This window comes from Acanthopagrus latus, chromosome 20 (genome assembly GCF_904848185.1).
Source record: "Acanthopagrus latus isolate v.2019 chromosome 20, fAcaLat1.1, whole genome shotgun sequence".
Taxonomy (NCBI): Eukaryota; Metazoa; Chordata; class Actinopteri; order Spariformes; family Sparidae; genus Acanthopagrus; species Acanthopagrus latus.
The window spans coordinates 14,513,519-14,534,880 of record NC_051058.1 but is presented as its reverse complement, the minus strand read 5'-3'; the positions used below and the strand labels follow the sequence as shown (position 1 = coordinate 14,534,880).

The 21,362-nt window shown below is 42.2% G+C and overlaps 1 protein-coding gene across 4 annotated transcripts in view; it reads left to right on the top strand.

Annotated features, from left to right (window-relative positions):
* vti1a (vesicle transport through interaction with t-SNAREs 1A) overlaps positions 1 to 21,362 on the top strand; it is a 126,977-nt gene that overhangs the window by 84,232 nt on the left and 21,383 nt on the right. The gene's annotated exons all lie outside the window — the stretch shown is intronic.

Here is a 21,362-nt window from a genome sequence, read left to right as displayed (position 1 = left end):
GATTTAGGTGTTTTTTCTGCAGTCTACTCATATGATTTAATAATAGTAATATAAATAATATTAATATAAAAATAAAGGGTTTTAATGCCGGCTCTTTTACATGCACTGTACTAGTGTTAAGTGCCGGAGTAGACTAAGAAAAGAGTCGCCCAGCATAGCATCTTGCAGCAAAAGGCTAGAGGAGACAAGTGCGCACTGTACATGTCTCCATTCTTTTCTTCTCTTTGCCTTTGTTTTTCACAAAACGCACTAACAACCCATATCCAACTTGCAGTCTTTGTCTCTCTCTGCTCGCTAGTTCATGCGCGAGGCAGCCCTCAACAATCACACAAACACAGGCATTCACACGCAGATATTTCAATAGCTCTTGCATTATCTTATGCACCCGCCACCTAACACACACACGCGTGCACACAGTCACAAACACACACACCGTAATGTCTTGTCACATCTCCATTTCATAAAGTGCTTGTGTGCCTACCCCTGAACCGTGACGCCACGGTTTTGTTTCTCGCTCCCTCTTTCTTGTTTTTTTTTTCTCCCTGTCGCCCACTGTGGATTTTGATTAAGAGTAATATGTAAATGACACCGACTAAATGTAAAATCCTGGGGCCAGGAAGGAAGTGCCAATTGAAATAGATGCTTCAGTGCCCGTAGACAATTTGGAGGGCGGCTCACAGGGCGGCCGGCAGTTACTAGAGAGGGAAGGCCTGAGAAGGGCTGTGACGCCGACTGTAACCAATATTTCTGCATATGTCTCCATTTTGTCAAGTCTGATTATGGGGAGAGGAGGAGGATCGCGTGTGGGGGGGGGGTCAGCTCGCCTGGCATGTCACCCAAAGCTGTCCAGAAATCATTCATCATTCCCCCCTCCTCCCCTCTCTTCTTCCCTCCACCCCACTCCGGTGCTGAAGTAAATAACACACTTATTTCAATATTATCATATTAATGTTAAAGTTCAGCTGTCACCTAATGGGAAGACTTAATCAGACGTAGCATTTTAAGAGGCAAGCTGCCACCCACCACCCCCTCCTCTCTACGGCACCCCCCTCTCTCTTGACGTGCCTCTCCTCCTCTGGTTAGCGCCCCGCTCAAATCAGGATTTATGAGGGCCCTCCAAAGTGGGGCCCGGCTGCGAGCCCCTTCGACTACCGCCCGCCTTTCTGCTTGATGGGAGCAGCACAACATGCACCCCCTCCGCCTTTCTTTAACAAAAAGTCTTTCTTTTTTCTTGTTTCTTCGCTGTTTGAATAAAAGAAAGTGGGTATTTGTTGTAAGGTTGTGGGCTGGAAACGTCAAATCTGAAGTCATTTATAACCAGAGATAGAGAACTGAGAGAGAAAAAGTAAGTTCAGGATGGTTCAATGATATCTCAGCCCCACACCCCCTTTTAGGCAATTCTTCCTCATTTCGACATTCATTTCATTATTTGCTCCCCGGTTTTCTGCCTTTTGATTAATTGTGTATTTGTGTGTGATATCAAAGCAATTGTGGTTTCGTTGCACTGTTGTTGGAGTTGGGCGGGCCAGTTCGTTTGTCATTCTCCACTTGTTTGTCTCGGCTGTAGAAGTAGTGCATTGCTTTAGGACTGCCATGAATATGGAAAGGTGGGTGAAGTAAACCTTTCCTGTTATGTATTTATAACCTCTGCACTTATTAATATTCACATTAATATTCATTACTTTATTTCTTTAGCACTGTTAAAAACAGAGTTCAAGAAGTGCTTTGACGGACAAAGAAGGAAGAAACTCGGAAGGCAATATCGCCAGTAGGCATGCAGATCAAACAGAAGCAAGGCTAGATTAAGTTAAATTAAAGTTTAAGTAAATAAGTCATTCTATATGAATATATACAAAGATAAAGTAATGAAGAGATATATGTTGTATCAACCCGAGGTGGACGAATACTCATGCATGCACAGAATGCTAAAATCTTTTGTTTGAGATAATTTTTGTTGATCAACAAGCCAAATTTGAAAGCCAATATCAGATTTGTGTTCGGGCCAAGACGTCTGGACAACTGTTATTCATCAGTGCCACAGAAATATATAGATTGTCTTTTCTGTTAAACTTTGATATTGAGCAGAAATACTGCAGTGATTTTGAGTTGATTATGAATAGTCAACACTTTGGCCTTGATCCACGGTCAGACAAATGGACTTCAGTGAGAGATTCATCATGATCTGCTGGATAAATGGTGTCTTCTTTCATTGTTGATGGAGTTTTCTTTTAAACTCACACCTCGTCGTGGAGTGTCTTAACAGTCTGGCGGATATCACCCCAGCTGAGAAACAATTAGACACTCATTAAGCTAGCTGTCAGGGTTCAAACAAGCCAATTAACTTAAAGACTCTGTGAATATTGCTTATAGTAAGAAACATTCACACACACACACACATCTCAAATAGCTGTTGCTTTGTTTGAAAATTAATCTTGACAAATTTGACTGTCAAACTCATCACTGCCAATGAGAATAATTAGTATAAAACACTGTTTATAGGTGCTGTTGATTGGCTGCGTCGTGGTTGATAACTGGAGTCACAATCATAGCGTCTGTCAGCTCTTTTCATCTACTTAGGGGATGTCAGTGGTCTAGTGGTGGGCATCCAGGGCATCCACTCTTAGTTAATTTTTAATTCAATTTTCTGAAATCCTTTTTTTTAATTATAATGTGACAGACACTGTGATCCCAATGAGGCATAAAGTCAATCTTGATGTTATATTAATATCTATGCCCATCAAATGATCTAGTATCATTTCATATAGTGCGCATTTAGTACCACCACGTCATCTTTGATTGGTTGCATTCCATATCAAAGGAAGTTGACTTTCAGTGTAGGTGTCTTGATATTATAGGCTGCATGGATGATTTGTGTTTTAGGGAAATGCCATGTAAAATCTGTGAAGTGGCTTGGGATTACAGACTTAATCTGACTTTTATGTCATAACTAAACTCTCCGGTATGCCGAATGATTTATACAAGTACACTTTGGTTAGTTTATTTTCCTTTCAACAAATGGGTCTTCATTTCTTGCCATTGTGATAAAATCTGATAAACAATGCCACTTTGGTAAAATCTGCGTTGGGAAGGGTTACAGCTCACAGTGTGGATCACTGTCCCTGATTAGACAAGTCAAAGACCTTTTAATAAGGCTTCTGTTTCCATGGCACACTGACACCATGGCTTCTCGTAAATACAAAATGGCCCTGTGACTGTAGCCTGAGCCTTCCTGCTGCTATGCTGAACATCTCAAGCAACTCACCCACCACGGTCGGAACAGTTGGGAATGGGATGCAGCTCCAGACCCAGTTAGGACCACTGGGGGCTCCTGGCAGCTTCATGGAAGGAGGGGGCACAGTGAAGGGCAATGAAGCAGGGAGGACGAAGGGGGGAGGATGTATATTTTGAAGCAGAGGGTTTGTCTGCTCTGGCTGGCAGCTGATCCCACATGCAGGTGGTCGACTCAGTCGCCAGGCAGATCAAAAAGTCAAGGCCCCGGGTGGACCTCCCTTTGAAATGGGAATGGGGCCTAGATATCAGACAGAAAACATAAGCAAGCTCCCAGCCACAGAACAGCTCCATATTCATGGCTGGGACTGGCAGTAGCGACGGGCAAGCAGGATGGACAGAGCCTCAGCCTTCAGAAGAGGACTCATGCACACTCTGGACACTGATTAAGAGATCAGCACATAAGCTGGGGCGAGGATGATGCAGTAGCTCACAAGACGCACTGTTACCAACTTCCTTTCTTGAGACGTGTCTTGACAAGCTGTCTTAATGTGTGGCCAAGTTTATTTGTCTAATTTAAAACTTGTCACGTGGCAAATTCACATCTAGCAAAAGTGGTCATCTCTAGGCACCTCACAATTCTATTCTGATTCAGAAGACTGCAATGCGATTTTAAAACTATTATCAACACATCTTGGTGTATATTGATTTTTGTCTCTCGCTGTATGACTACTTTCTGTTTTTAAAACATTGCGTATTTGTACTGATCCATAATTAAAAACAAACTGATGACAGGTATTTATCATCATATTTGCTCAAGCTCAGCTGTCCTCATCAAAACTCAATACGTGTAGCTTAGCTTACCACGTTAACACAGCGCGCGTTTTTACCTCCGTTGCGCACCACTATCCAAACTGTTTCAGCAGTAAGGCCTGTGCAGCCTGGTCATAAATCTTTTCAGGTGATCGTAATGTCACAAAAGAATTGCAGTGCATGTAGGAAGAGATTTTCCTCCTACTCTAAAATCTGGTACGGTTAACTAAAAACAAGCCACTGAGTCCTGTTATACACTTCATCTTTCACTGAAGCGGAAAATCAGCCTATCCGTATGATTAATTGGCATAAGAAGAATATGTATAACTCATCCCGCCTGTCGGAAAATCAAATGTGTCCTGTTTGCGTTATTCACAGGAAACAGTTTCTTCCTTGTTTGCTTGGCCCAATAAACCCAAATACGATCAATGTCATGAGCCAGGAGACTAAAGTGCATGGCCCCAGAAAAGCATCTGGAGAACTTTTGATTCCCTTATGAAGTTTTGCCTCTCTCCTGTATTATTGGCAAATATCTACTCTCTCTCGCTATCCGTCTGTCTGGAATATTAACTACTGGGATATGTAGGTCACATAATTAATGGAATTCAACTCTACCAGTGAGCTGTGTTGGGATCGGAGTCTTGGGGCCCTCTTGAAGTCTTGTTATGTAGTTGAACAAAAAGATTAGATATTTTTAATTGAAGCTGCAAGATGGGGCAGATTGTAGTTCAGATGTTTTTCCCTTCCTCTCCTTTTCTTGTTTTTTTTTTTCTTTTAATTTATTTATTTGTGTTGCCCTCTTTTAGGGTGAGAAGAGCAGAAGAAACACTTCGAAATAGTGTGGTGGGGTCAGGAGAGTCAGCACAGTGGAATATTGGCTGGCTTTCTGACACGATGTTCTGCTATTGCACCTACCATCATGTGCAGCATGCATCTACAACCCTACACACTCGCATATTTCCTTTTATTCTGTGTTTCATCAGAATGCCGGAGTATACTCTATGTGTATGACATTGTGTAAGACATGCTTGCCCTATTTTACATTTTATTTTACTTTTGTCTACGGCTGAACTCACAGTAGCCATAGCCCGAGCTTCATGTTTTCTGTCCCGAGAGTGGCAGATCCCTCCCAGTGGATCCCCCTCTCTCTGATCTCCTCTCCATGTTGCTGCCACGATAATTCCATGTACTACATTTAAACACATTCCCTTTGCTTTGCAATTTGTTCAGCCTGGCATCATTACCACACGACTCAACCCCCTCACTCCCCAACCCCATATTGCTGCGTCCCTCTGGGTCTTTCCTATCCCTGGCCTTTTCTGCCCCCTCCAGGGTAGCATTCTGTGCTTTTTATGTCCGGTCTGATTTTATTCTGGCAAGAGAGCAAAGTGCCAAAGCATGAATCGCCCACTGCAACCTCTAGCTAAACTTTAAACATATCAAGATGATCGCAGCTGTTGTGTGTATGTGCATGCTTGCACATGATGGGTTTGTTCAGCGGATTGTGAATAGCATGTTATCTTACTGTAGGAGGATATTTGGTGTTTGTAGTGGCGGTTCCTACAGCTGGCAGACGAGCAAGTAGTTCTGCACATCCTGGCTAATGTTTGAGGCCAACTTACTTTGAATGAAAGCAAATATAAGTTTTGAAAGGTAAATGTATGCTTTCAACATCTGCATAGGTAAGATTCCCTGAAATAAAATATGTTTTGCAGTAGAGCATGCACCCATGTACAGAGGCTGTGTCATTGGCTTGTATGTCAACCCCGCTGCTCCCTCTATTGCCTGTCAAACATTTAAACCTTGTACAGTAAAGACACTCGAAATAACATAATGTAAAGAAATTAATAGCTCCATGTGTCCACATGGACATGTGATCAATCCCTCACATTAGCAGATATTAGCATGTTAGCTATGCATGCTGTGTCCGTATCTGTGGACAAGGACATGATGGGGTATACCAAGACTCCTACCTTCAGTCTCCACTCATGTAGAGGGAATACCATGTGATCATCCTCCAGATCATTCAGAGATAATGAATGTCATTTTAGATTTGACACCATATTCAGTATTTGAGATGTCCTGATATCAAACTACTGTATTATATTTCACTTTTTTGCTTTTGAATGTCAGATAAGTGTCTTGTTTGCACTTGGGATAGATACTTTTTAATGTTCCTGTGTGTGTGTGTGTGTGTGTGTGTGTGTGTGTGTGCGTGTGTGCGTGTGTGCGTGTGTGTGTGTGTGTGTGTGTGTGTGGCTACAGGCTGCTGCTGGGACAATGACAGGGTGTGCCTGAGCCTCATTACTCACTGCTCCTGAGCCAAACAAGCACCACTGCCACCTCTCTCTCTCTCTCTCGCTCTCCCTCCTGCTTTATCTCTGTCTTCTTCTCTTTTCCTCCACCTCGCCCATTAGAGAGTGCTGATGGGACGTTTTCTGCAGAAAGGAACAGACACACACACACACACACACACAAGCCTGGGCTGTAGAGGAAGGGGTTGTTGACAAGGGCAAAGACGTGTTGTTGTTTTATATAAGGGATGCATTTGTCTGTTGAGGATTGACTCGCTTAACTGGCTGCCAAAGCCCCCTTTTTCTCCCTACATATCTCCCTCTCTCTATTATCCAGCCCACAGCGGCCTTCTGTTTCTTCATAGGTCAACGAAATAGTTGAATTCTAATTATTTCAAATGTGATAGTGACGAAATTCTTAAGATTTTTTTAAAAACCCAAATCTTGTAAAATGATGTCAGAGTTGGAGACAGCTGGCTTTGGAAATGGTAATTCCTTTCGAGGTAGATGGCATTCGCAATCAAAGCAAGAGCAAAAACTATTTTCACTCCCGTTTTTAGTGAAACTGCGATGTAAGCACATCTAGCTGTCACCTAGTCCCTGAACTGGGCATCAAGACTTGAGCATTTCAACAAAAAGAAAAACACTCTTTGCACCAGGACTTCCCCAAATGCTCCGGGGTCAGCCAGCCACGACATTGAGGTGATTCTTCGTTCGACCTCGCTCATACCATCCCAGTTGATGGAGCTTCTTTTTTTTCCCCCTCCTTTAACCCTGACAGACTGTCGTTCTGACGAGATGACTGGAGATCAGTGGCGCTCTCATCCCTTGAAGTGGCTCCAGGTGTCACTCCAAGGGTACCCGCCCTGTTTGATCTGCCGTCGAGCGCCTGTCGGGCCGCAGCACCCTCTGATTTCCCGGTCAGAGGGGAAACAGGCTCTCCTGTCCAAAAGTTCCACTGCTACTTTTGAGTGACAGCACGGGAGAAGGATTGGTGTCCATGGAGCAAACCCGTGGCCTTAACTGTTTGGGAATGGACTGTTTCCTGTTGTCATTATTCCCTAGCTCACGTTTAGCAGCTATCGGAAACCCTCTTACACACCCCCCTCAGGGGAGCATTGTATAGAGGTGATCTTGATTTGATATGCCAGGCCCCAGCAGTCCAAACAACAGAGAAGGAAACAAAATAAACATCAGATGAAACCAAACCATTTTCACTGATCATGCTGTGGGCCTTGTTTTAAGAAGAAGGAAAAAAAACATCCTCTCAAACATCTTCAGATGCTGTCCAAAGGAGGTCCCTGTCTTCACTGAGGAGCTGCACAAACAAAAGGGACAGATGAAACAAAATGGAGGAATGGAGGTATATATCTTTTCAGCAAGCATAGATGCCTGTATCCTTCCTCCCTTTCATTTTATTATATCCGTTACGTCCCCCGTCCCCCCACCTACTGTGAGCTTCTGTAGAAATTACAGGTGAGATCTCAGTCTGTGGCAGGGCCTGCCTTTCGTCTAGAGGGAGCAGGGGAAAGGGTGGGGGTGGGGGGGGAGTTGAGGGAGGGAGGAAAGACTGAGAAGGAGAGGAAAAAGAGATTCATGCTTTGCAGTACTGCTGTGTTGTTTGTGGCACTCTTCCCTTTGTGTGTCTGGCGATAACTTATTCAGCACAGGGCCATTCATCCAGGGGTTGAGCGCGGGCGTCCGTCAAGACGGAAAATAATGAGGCGACAGCAGCGCAGAGGATAGCTTTCTCCCTCTGCCTAGGTCGCCCCCCCCCCTTCCCTCTTCTTCCTACTCCTACTCCTCCTCCCCCTGCTCCATCTCCTCCTCCTCCTAGCCTCCCATTATCAGCCGATTTAAATAGATAATAGGGGGTCTTCTTCAGGATATTTTGAAGCAATTAGAACCTATCACATTGTCTCTTATCTGACTGTTGTTCCCTCCCAGCAAGCCATTGTGCATACTTCTGGGCTTACTATGCAACAGCTGCCTGGAATACTGTGGAATGCCACAGCATTACTGGATGCCAGTTTTTGTGTCAAGGAGAGAAAAAGGGTTATTTTGTTCCCAATATCTTTACAATAGACTCTGTACCCATATGCGCATGTCAGGCTTGATTCCATCACTAGCCATGCCAGGACATGGGATCCCTTTGCCATGATAAGGTGCTCTTGGGCTGCATCACTTGGCAGGATAAAGTGGCTCCTGCCCAAACATTTGCACTGCACATACCTTCTACACACTTTCAGTCAGCTCTCATTTAATTCTTTTCCTTGCCAGTACAGTAGAGTCCACTGGCTAAAACATACAGCAATAAACAACCATGAAAAGGAAAGATCCTTGCCTCGTAAACTTTTGTACTGCATTAAGCCAAATTATGAGAAATCATAACCTAATGGGAAAGCATGTAAGGTTCTAGATTGCTACTGTGTCTAGTTTTAGATGTTGAAGTAGTTGTTCAAAACAGCGATAGTCTGAACAAAATAAGTCAGCTGTTGAAATTGTGTTTGCGTCAGGATGGATGGTTAAGTATAGTTTTTGCTGTTATTGTTGTTGCCCCTCAGATCTCTCTTTGGCAGGGTGCAAGAGCTTGAAATATTTACAAATGCTGAATTTTGACTCGCTTTTTTTGTTTCTTTTTAATATTTTCTTCTAACCCATCAATCATTTACTGCGCCTCTGTATATCTCATCCTGGCAGACCCCCAGGATGGTGCAATGAAACAAAGACAGTACATTGTTGCCGGGTTGGTGATGGCATAAAAGATCTCCTTCATCACAGTGGGCAAAACAATAAAAAGAGGGCCACTTTTTTTTTTTCTTCAAGTAAGTGCAAAGGTTGTCAGGAAAGACATATGTAGGCACCAGTATTGAAAATGAGTCAAAATACATGCATTGGTCTCTTTTATAGGCAAACGCTTCTGACCTTGAGTACTTTTATACAAAATGCAAAAATAGAATTTTAATTTTTATATGACAAAGGTTGAATGGCAAACGGACAGACACCATTCCATTATGTCAGCAGTTTCGACAAAGTGTAGAGATTTGAAAATATCATATAATATCCAAATCCAAATGCTTCTATGACAGGAAAATAAACACAATTGAATTAACCACGAAAAACATGACTATTTGCGTTGCGATTATTTGCTTAGGGAATACAAGTGTCACAGACAAAAACTAGAATGGCATACATACATACAACATAACTTGATAGCCTTGTATCAATCCAAGTTTTAACCCACCTATAACTGCTTAACCATAACTAAAGCTCAGTATCTACATCAAATTGTACTCACTCATCCAATGCCATGCATCATTCCCTGAGATATTAATGAAAACACTGAAAAAAAGCTTGCAATGGTAAAGTAAGAGAAACAATTCCTAGATCCACCCTTTTTGGATCTGCACCAAAATTAAATGGGATCTAGTCTGGGTTGAGATTCATCCTCCATCAAAGTTTGGTTGAAATCTGTTCAGTAGTTTTTGTGTAATCCTGCTGGACACAGATGAAAACATAACCTTCTAGGAGGAATAAATATAACAAAAAAGACATTACAAAGTTATTTATTTTATTTTTTTTTTTTACACAGTCAGATCAAAAGTAAATAATAGAATTCCGTCTCACTTTTTCCTGATGTTAATACATTAAGAGGCAACTGTGGCAACCTATAGGCTAAAAGTCAGCCTTGCAACACTAGCCTTCCAATTCCGTACTTTGAATAGTAGTAAAAGTGTTATGATAGTTACATAGTGATAGCCTATATTAGTCCTATGATAGTAGCTCAGATCATGGGGAAATAGATGTATACACCTACAGTGTGCACTTAAGCACCCTCTGACTAGATTCAGTCAAACTAATCATTGCTGGGTGAAACTGTATGTAAAATAAAGTTAAGTGTTTCTTGTCTCATGTTAGATATCAAATGCAAGATCAAAAACGTATATTTGATCTTATAAGACCATTTTGCTTTCATTTAATTTATTCATGTTTGGGACTCTGGAGGTCTTTGGTCAAATGTTTTTTTTTTTTGTCCTTCTTGTCTTTGTTGGGATGTTAGTATCTGTGCATGTTGCTAATAAACAACACAGACAGAGAGAGAGAGAGAGCCATAGTTTTTTGAATTAGTAGGCTCTGACAATGACTCGGGCATGACCACTGAGATGTGTTCTATCCTTTTGTGTGGATGTAGACGATTGAATTATGGCTCCTAACAAACTAAAACACTATTTCTCTGTATGTGTGGATTGACAGTTTGTGACACAGGTTGTTTTGTCTGTGACTCCAAGTCACTCCGTAGATGCCTTTGTCCCAGTGGTGCATTCCAGCAAACGCGTGGTTGGACATTGAATCATAACGGTTTTCCCTCTGACTGATTCATATTTAGTGATGTTGAAAAGGCCTTTTTTTCATGATGGATGCCTCAAATGATCGTATGTTGTAGCCAAAATTGTAAGGACAAAGCAGAGTTATGCCACAAAAGCTTTTAGAACCTTGATCAGTGGAGAAAACCCCAGTGAAGTCCAATGCCCATAGAGTCCATTTTTAGCCAAGGGACCATAGGAAGTTTTCTAGATGTTGTATAATTAGACGGTATGCAGTTAATCCTAAGAGACTGTTTGGCAGGCACCGTCTTTCCACTCTCAAGTTTTGCACTTGTATGTAACCGTCTTGGACTTGTCTGCAATGGTTTGAAAATCTTTCAGATCTTCTGGTGGCCTCAAGAAGTTGACATTCTCTTCCATATTTTTTTGTAAATGGTAAAATAGACACATATATACCTCCATATGGTGATGATCTAATAATTCTGTAAAGGGATTCTCTTATGACATACCCTGGCTGAGAAATTTGAGTCAAGTGCAGTACACGTTCAAGTCCTTGGCCTGGCTCGGGTTGTGGGGAGTGAACCAGCCATGCACGGCTGGTAATGACAGGTTCCATGTTGCCCGTGGCTTGTGGCCCACTGCACTGTTTGTTTGGAGAGTGGTGCTCGGCCGTGAAGTGCTGGCCCAGCTGGCAGCAGTTCCATTGCCCCTTTGGCCTGATGGCTGGGGCTTGTTTGGCCCACACCAGCCAGGCAGACTGGCATCCAGGAGGCTGTGGAGGAAGAGGTGGAGGAGGCGGGGGTCTGACAGAGGAGAGGAGCTGTTGGCTGAGCACCCTGGTGCTAGGCCAGGCCTGCTGCCAACTGGAGAGAAGACTTCCCTGCTCACACCACGATCTTCACGTCTCTGTGGCGACAGGGATCTTAGTTTGCACCTCAAGGGTCAACATCATCCCATCGTGATCTGTCTCAACAACCATGCTCACAGAACACCTCTGAAAACTATTTTCATTTTTTTTTCATTCATTGCCATTCCTTTCAGCTTTCGGCAGCCAACACTTTTGTCTGCACAGTAACACAAGCCAGGATTTAAGACAGCTGACCACTTTTGTTTTTATTTTGCTTTTTTTTGTTGTATTTCAGAGTTCTCCCCATAGTGCAATATAATAGAAACTATTTATTTACACACACCCATACACTTTGCCTGCACGGCCCAAAAATTCAATTGCCCATCTTGCATCTGCCAAAGTTCTTGCAGGGTTTCAAGAATGAAAAAATGTGACCTATGAAGCCATTCTTATAGCTCTTTTGAATGTTATATTCTGGATTATTTCCTATGATCCAACAGCAAGAAAAGAAATGCTAATCAGAATTTAGAAATAATAAACACTGAGTAGATCTAAATAATATTTGCAGAAAGTCATGACACTTCATATGGTAATCATTTTCTTTGATTATACAGTATATGCAGTTCAACAAGAAGCAATGAACTCTCAACCCCAGCCCTCTGTGCACCTGTATAGACAGCACTTTGGACACAATGTACAAAGTCTAACTGAAGCCTCACCACTACTGTACAAAGCATGTGTCATAGCCTGCCACAGAGATACATTCCTACATAAATATCCAATCCTTTCTGAACCATCACTTAAAACCCTGGAAGCTATTGCCTCTCACTTTGTTTATTTTCTGAGTGTTTGCCTGGGTCACATGGGTGCATCCTGTCAGCCATCATGTAAACTTTAAACCCCACCCCATATTCTGATGGCGCCAGGGCTAACATCGCTTCAGTGTTAAAGGGAAGTTGTGAGGACATTGATGTCTTGGCCTAGCATCCTAGTGTCACTTTCCCAGCCTGTTTGTGGAGCCCGCCAGTCCCCTCATTCTCCTCAGCTGACCTGAATGCATCACTGAGTATCACACACATGTGAGGAGCCTGATATCCCAGCCAGCAACAAATGTTTTCCTACCGTTACCATTGCATTACTGGTGCACACAGCCTTCGTCCTTTGACCTGGCTCAGTCTCCGTTGGTTAGATGTTTTTGCCTGAATCTTCAGGCCAAGACTCTTATTTTATTTAACAAGACGTCGATGCACACCCATCTCATCTAAAAGTTTCCCTGTGGTATGGCATTTCAGAGCAGACTTGACATAAACCATTTCTAAACACTGGTTTCATTTCACCAATCTTTAATTACATCGTTTGGTAGAGACTGAGGTACAGAGTTGAAGCAAAGCACCATGTTAGCAGAGCGTATAATAGTGAGGGATACCACAGCCAGAGGACAGTGGGTCGAGAAGAGGGAAAAATATCGCACACAAACAAACACTGAAAGAAAGTTTAAAGTGTTAAAGGTTTACAAACTTATAAATATTATTTTTTGTACATTTCTTATGGCCCAGAAAATGTCTGGGTTGACTTGAAGTCATCTGTGATGGAGTGCCTGGTGTGTGATGATATAAGTCCAAGTTGAGCCGTTTCAGAGTATCCTTAAGGTCAATTGTATAGGATTTAGGGGCAGAAATCGAATATTTAATTGGCAGAAATATTATATTATATTAATGATTTCATTTTATAGTTTAGTATGTATGTATAACCACCTAAAAGAATTGTTGTGTTTATGTTACCTTAGAACCAGAGGGGGCGGGTCCTCTTCTATGCAGCCCAAAAAGGATGAACCAGACACTGGCTCAAGAGATGGCCTTTGCTTTTTGGGTGTATTTACCGCCGACTGGGGTGAAGGGTGTTACAAGGGGATATTTAGTTGGTGTCCTTTTGCAAACACATGCCATTTAATTCCACACCTCCTACACCTTTAAAGGGTAATTCCAACAATTTAAAACATCATATGGTATTTACACGTCTTTAGGAGTACTACTACAAATGTGAAAAGCAGTCCGCTGGTCTATCACTGCACTCGTATAACACCATTGCACTCAGCCACAAAAGGCTTCATAGTACTTTTTCACATATGCGGTAGACCTGTACACATGTTTTAATGTGAAAAAATGACATTCATTCAGTTTATTGTGCAAAAAGAACTCAGTGTTACTACAAAAAATAGAGGAAGTTAGCACAGTTCCTCTGCCTTGACCCTTGAATGAACCTTAACACATCAGGACAGCAGTCCACATTTCCCATCCACATATTAATTGTCATTCACTGTATATTGCAGGATTCATGACTGATGCCTGCACGATCACAGCATTGTCACTTATTAAATTGGTGCAGTTGTTTTGTGCTTTTCTTTCATTTCTTTTTCCATGCTACCTTATCGTTTTACATATTTCAACTTAGCCTTGAGAAACCACGGTCAGTCAATTAATCATAGGTTAACAAACCGATGGGTTGCATTCCAGTTACACAGTGTTTCAGTGTATTATGGTGCCCTGAAGAGTATCATTGTAACCCTGAGCGATGGTAAAGCCTTCCTCCAGCTCTGTGACAAAGGCGGCTGTTAGTTCGTGCCCGAAGCCAGGACTATCAGAGCTATCAGTACAGCAGAGAAAGAGCATAACAACAAGCCCTGTCAAATAATGGTGTCAACAGTGGGATTGTTTAGCTTCATTTGTGCAAGGAATGTCCCTGGTTTAATGGTGACGTGCCGCTGTCTATTGACCCTCAATGGGTCAGATTTTACCATGTTGTTGTTGATTCTGTTTCTATCTCTGAGCATGTTTTGCTATAGAATGTTGTATTGTAGTGCATTCTATATGTTGATTTAATATATTTCCCTTTTCCTCAAACTTTAAGATGTCAGAAAGGTCAGTTGTTGCCCTAAAGACATAGATGTGGGAGGTGACATGATAGCTCATGCTTTACCGAAGCTACTCTTGCCTCCCACTGAGACTGTGTAAGCCTAATAAGAAATTCCCAAAGTTTTTTTCCCTCCTTCTTATTGAGTTTGGTCATCATTCAGGCAATGATATATAGAATAATCCTGAAAGTCTGGCAGTAAGAGTTAGCTGATGGGCACCAATGTAGAATATATTGTCCCCCAGTTGATCTTACAAGTCACTTCTCAGTGATCTCATGTGATCTTACGATTTCATGGCCGTAAGAGAAGCACAAGACCTCTGTTACAAGCAAAGATAGAAGATAGAGTTTTCAGTGAAGCCATGCTGTTGTGAAATAGTCGGTCCGGATGCTAGTTTTCTTCTGAACTGTCAGCATGTCTGTTACTATTGAGCCCATTCTGCCATGCCTTACCCTCTGAGTTTCAGTACTTCCTCACCTGACTGGCTGGATAAAATGATTTCTTTTCTCCCCACTTCTGCTCTAGTCAGAATATTGCTTCCCCCTACCGCCACGCCACATCCCCCTACCTCTCTCCTAACGGTAAACGTTAAGATCCAGGAGTGGATCAATGGCTGTTATCCTTTGATGTGCTTGGACACATTACGAGCGGTGAGTTCTAATTGGAGCAGAGAGCCAAGGATCAATGTTGGCTGTAATTGCCTGACACAGGGATGGGTGTGAGACTTTATTATCATTAATATTTAGACATGATGTGGGAGGACCCAGCCGAGGCTAAATGTACAACGGCGATGTGAGCCTTTGATCTCAGGAGGTAAGCAGATCGATTGGGGGTTGGTGGGGGGTGGCTGAAGGAAAAGAGGTCGCGGAAGTGTGGCGAGCTGGACGAACGAATTAGTGAGGCCCGCATCCTGGATTTTATCGGATTTCTCTCGGAAGTTTCCCTTCAGCTCGGGAAAGGTTGTGCTTGGCCTCAGTCGTCCCTATAGCTAAAATAACAGCTATACAACTGGTCAGTGTCAAGGAAGGAAGGAGGGCAAGTGGGCTTAATTTCAAGTTTGGTCACAAATGGACAACATTATTTATTCATAAATTCTGGAGTTACTCAAAGAGCAAAACAAAGTTCCAAAATATCTATGGCCGATGCCCTTGTTTAGGCGTTTTTGCAAGTTCACATGGTTTAGTTTTGTCCATGAATCTAACTTGTTTTGGGATGGATTTAGATTTAGCTGTAAAAGGGAGGAGGGATGAAGAGATATTTAGTGTTTGTCCACTGTTTGAGAGCCGTAACAGAATATGACCAGGCAGGAGGCCCTACGGGGCTCGGGTCTGCTTCCTTAGTGTCAGCAAACACAAGATGATGTTACCCAATCTCACGGGTTATAAGGAGGGGGTTAGACTGTCTGATGGAACACTCCCTGTCTAGCAGCGTGACCAGAGGGGGCAGGGACTATCCCCCATGTCCATGGAGGCTAAGGGCATGCTGAAACTGTGAGGCTGTGACGCTCAATTCTGTCTCCTCTTTTTTTGTCACTTGCTTCCCCAGGGACTGATACCTTAATCATTGTACTTGGCGAGACAAAGATAGGTAGCGGTTCGCACAATAACAGGTGTGTTAGCTTTCGTGGCTGTGACCTGCCGCTTGATATTGGACAAAGTGAGAGACCTGGCAGGAACCAGGTCAGCGGGGATAACGATCCTGAAAAGAGATCAAGTGAGGGGTTGTGTGAGGGAGTAATGGGTTTGAACTGCTTCTGTGTGACATGGTGTTATTCAAATAAAAAGTCCACCAATCAGTTGTTCAAATCTTTCTTTTTATGTTGCACCTTTTTGTGCAAAAAAGAATGTAGCTCAAAGTGCTTTACAGTTGCAAACACCGGCAATTGCATGTGAACACATAAAAGAGAGCAACAAAAGCTCCTCTATGTTTATTCATTGCATAATCAGAAATATCATACCAACATGTCTAATTGTATTAAGAACAGCTGTGTTGGAAAGGATGTGTTTTAATCACATTTTTGGTTTAATATTTTTGTTGTTTATTTGGACCCATTACTTGTTGCCTTGTCAACAAAAGCTCTTGGCTTTAACTATTCTTCCTGGGGTCTATATTATAGGTATACTGTAATTTCAGCGTGATGTTTTTACACACCTACATGCAGTAAATAGCACAGTAGTCAAGGAAAGGCTAAGAAAATTAGTCCCATGTGAAATACACACAAACATCGTAAAGAAGAGTAGATGATAGTCTTCTCTTCTACGCATCCTCTGATATTGTTCTCATTTTTAAGATACAAGTCTGCAGTTGTTGACTCACTTTTATTCATCACGGATCCGCTTTTTCTTTACAGTTATAATTTTTTCATTCTTCTTTACATGTATACACAAGCATGTACCATCGTGGAAAACCTCAAGATTGCACAACAAATTACCCATTGTGTAACATTTCGATCGTTACACCAGCTTCTGCAATCTTAACAGCTAATGTCATGTTCAGGGCCAGTAGTGATACACATTATTAGTAGTCAATGGGAACCAGAACCAGTGTAAATTTGCAATAAGTGCTTTTATTTGATAACTTAATTTACTGGTTACTCATCAAGCTTATTCATAAAATGATAATAATAATAATAATAATAATAATAATAATAATAATAATATACAAAATAAAGATGTACTATAATGTTCAATCGTGGTGTGCTATGACAGATACCCAGCAGTATATACATGTAATTAGTAATAATTAGCAATTAAAATGGACTCCACCTACCAGCTGCTACATCAAAGTGATGAACACATTAATGCATCAATAGTTATAGTTGAGCATTTTTAGAAAATTAAAATAAAAAAAGAAAAAACACTGAATCTGAATGGGAAAAGGATAGTCAGTCAACTCCTGTTGTTAACACACAGATATTTTTATATAAATATCTGTATGTACAGTACAATAAAGGTGTACAAAGTATGCTCTGCCTTTAAACCCACAGTTGCCAAAGAATAGGATGCTTTGTCAATTATAACTTCAAAACTGATACTCATAGATGATACAGTTGAAAGAAAAACAAAGACATCTGGGCAGAAAACAGCCGACATTTTCTAACATGTAGAACCTTGTTTTTTTAACATCTCGATTGAAAGCCAGTGTCCTTTTCTCTGTGAATATCTGCACTAGGTCAGCTGTTGTGTTTTCACCATCACAGCTCAGTGTTTTCAATGTGCCCACATATTCTAAGCTCTTGTTTAGCCTCTTGTCAGAGGCTCCTGTTTCGACAGTTAATGTTAAAAGTTAGCTCAGTATGCTCAGTACTTGGTCCGCTCTTTTCTGTGCCCGAACGTGTGCGTGCATATCTCTGAAGTATATTTGTGTGTGCGTGCCTGGGTTTGTGTATTTGTCTCTATTTTCTGCTTTGTGCATGTGTATGCACATGCCCGAGTGAATGTGAATGAGGGAGTGAGATAAGAAGGAGATGAAGAGTCGCTCAGAGAAGCTTTCTCACTCAGAGGCGTCCCCATCTGTTCGCCTGGGCCTAATTGTTCCTGGGTGTGAAGACACGGGGAAAAAAAGGGAGGAAAAGCAACTACACTCGTCCCCTGTCCCAGAGTTATTTGTGTAACATTAAAAGAGCACCACCAGCACGCTTCCAGATTATTGCCATGTAAATAATGGCACTTGGCTCGATTCCCCACTAATGAATGTCATTTACTTTTCCAAACGAGGATTAATTATCGACCGAGGACCCCTCTCTCCTCCCACAGGGAGCACGTCGCAATTAGCTGCCAAAAGATGGCTGCTAATATTTGTGGTTTTTTAAATACATCTATATGTACGTACATGTGCATATGTTCATGTGACACCGTGAATAACCTCCCAATTATAACTGTCTGCTGAAGTCTGTGGTATATCTGAGAGAGACCTGGGAGAAGAGACGAGCAAAAGAGACCTGTGTCAGTTTAACGTCCTTGCCTCAATTGGAAATAAAGGTTCTGGTTGGATGTTGGTGTTGGACATTGTTGTTGTGAAACTAGGGTAAAAGAGAGAGTTGTGCTGCCTTGGAGCCAGCCTCCTGGTTGCAAAATAAGGCCGGGAAAACAAACACGGGCCTCAAATTAGATTTCCCAAAACATTGCATTCCCTCTCATTTTACACACCACTGTGGCCTGCAGACGAGAATAGAATAACCCGTGAAATCCGCTTCAGATTCAGAATGGTGCAGTCAGTGGAACACTTGAACAACGAGTGCCCTCTGGATTTATCTGATCACCCTATTTTCTTCGGTTAAAAAGATCTAACAGTCTTACCGGATTTACTTACTTGTGGTATGTTGTGAGACTGCCCAGCTTATGTGGATTTGCTGTCGCTGATAGGATAGTCCAGCTATTTAAAACTTTTCCCCTTATTCTCACACTTTAACTCTCATGTCAATTCCCACTCCTCCTTTTCTCGCCTCCATCATATTCCCTCTCCTTGCGTGGGCTGCCTGAGCTGATGCACTTAACCCAAATGAAGGGGAAGCTCGGGATAAGAGTTATTTTTTCGACAGTGGCATCGTTTGAGGTGTGGACCCCCTCCTGAGAACTTCAGACTTTGATAATGCTGCAGAACTGAAAGGGTTAAAATCCAAAAGGCCTCGACTTCTGAAGGAGAAATATGAAGCGATCTGGGCTGGCAGGTTTAAACCAACAAGCCATTTTCACTGAATGTTAGCATTTTCAGTTTTTGTGCTGCTTTGTTGAGCTCTTTGGTTTTTACACTTTGAAGATGTCAAGTGACCTTTGACAAGCTGACCAAGCAAAGTTGAGCAGTAACTTTAAAGTGACAACAATGATGGCCATTAAAGATCAAGATAATTAGGGGTGTAAAGATTCTGAAACTGAGACAGAAGCATCCATGCACGCATCCAAGCATACATGGTCTCAAGTCGCAGTCCCATCCTCCAGAACTGCGACCCCTCCCAACCAACCCAGGGTCTCGACCATATCTTACCGTTTTCTCCCACTTTCGACCTGACTCGCGTTGGCGCATCAGAAAACTCCCTTCACATCTACAAATCAAATTTTTTGTCCGACTGTTGGTTCTACAGCTGCCTGCTTTTGTCAGCTGACTGCACACTCTATGGTGCCTTCAGGGGCTGCTGGTAAATTAGAAAAGTTGTCACTTTCCTTTCACATATGAAAACCTTTTGTCACTTAATTGATACGTAGGCCAATCCTTTGCAAGCAACAACTGAACAGATTTCCCTGAGACTTGGATGGAGGATGGATCTCACTCAAGAATAGAGCCAATTAACTTTTGGCGTGGATCCAATAAAGGTAGTGTTCTAGAAATGTTTCTAACTTCCCTCAACATTTCAAGACATTTTCGTTATTTCCCAGTGAATAGTGCATAGATATTGACAAAGAAAAAATGGTGTATTTTTGGGGTGGCTGGCATGTCTGAGCGAGCATAATTGGATGCGGATCCAAATAAAAATCAAAAACCAGTGGATCGGAATATCTTTTATTAGATATTAAATTAAACTTGATTGACATAAAGGGGATTGTTGGGCTTTGGTGGAGGTATCTGCCATTCTATTTTTTTTTCATTTTTTTTTCCGTATTCAGCCCTCTCCCTCACAAAACAAAACAAGCAGAGTATGAACTAAACTGTGGCTCAAAAACCGACGTCTGCAACAGTACGTGGATTTGGAGAATCCTTAGATCCCTCATCTTCACGTATTAGCCGGGAGAATAATTCACATGGAAACAATCCTGTAAGTGAAGAGCTGCCACTCGTTTCTGCTGAGAAAACAACAAGGGAGGGAGTCTAGAGGAGGTGGCATTCGGGCGCGGACTATACCATGGGCTATAGCCACCCCTCCTCCCCCACTTTTCCACTCCGTCCATGTTTTATGGCTGGATTCTGTTACTGCTCCCTGGCTCACCTCACAGTGTGAAATGAGCAAGTCTCGACGATCCTCCTCACCCCACCCGACGAGCTCGCAGACACACGTGAGCGCTGCCAAGAACAGTGTGTCTGTTTGGGTCTAAACATGTGGAAGTTTATGATCTGCTGAGTGTGTCATCCGAAATGCGGCCGTGCAGTATGTGATAGTGCTTGAATAAATGTTTGTGTGTGTAGATTCAAGTGTGTGTTTAGGACTTTTCTTGAGAGAGATCGACTGCTGACGTTACATTTACGTTAGCAGGTAAACAATAGAGAGGCCTCATGTTTGCTCAGTGGAAATTTACAATCTCAAATAATGAATAGTCTAGCATCACCTTCCAACCCCTTTTCTACTGTCTTTTAAATAGTTTCCGTGGCCCTTTCCTTACTTTATGTCTCTCTTTCTCCCAGGGGGAGGGTGAGCGGCATGCTCCAGGCTGCAGCAGGTTTAGCAGCTTCTGAGGAGTGTGAGAATAATTTTGGATGCGCTCTGTTTCATCATCTCCCGCTGTCAGAAGTTTGTTTCTGAAGCAGGAGCCTAAACACTTGCTTCCTCGGATGATGTGTCACAAGTGGCACTTTGTTGAGCAGTTGTATTCGTCTCTGGCAGGTTTTACATAGCGGAAATGAACAGGGATTGTGCAGTGAGCGAGTTGTGATCTCTGTGTTTAGTGTAAACCGGGGCCTTGTAGAACTTGTATTCTCGTTGTTGTAGTGTTTGTGTTTGTTTGAGTGTTTGATTTTTTTTTTCCTCAGGTTTTGGAGTTCAAATAGTCTCCCAGACACAATGAACTTGACAGAAAAATGTAGATTCCCTTTTATTTAGTTTCAGGGTAGTCTCAACTACTATATCACAAATGTCTTGTTTAATCCGCACCCTTAAAAGAGACCGATTGTGCTTTTTTGCATATTTCTTTTGCTTCAGTGTTTCATATGGGTTCTTGTGCATGTAAAAAAAAATATCTTGAAAGTAAAATAAAACAAAAAAAAACAAAGTGAGCACCAACAGAAGCTCAAAAGTC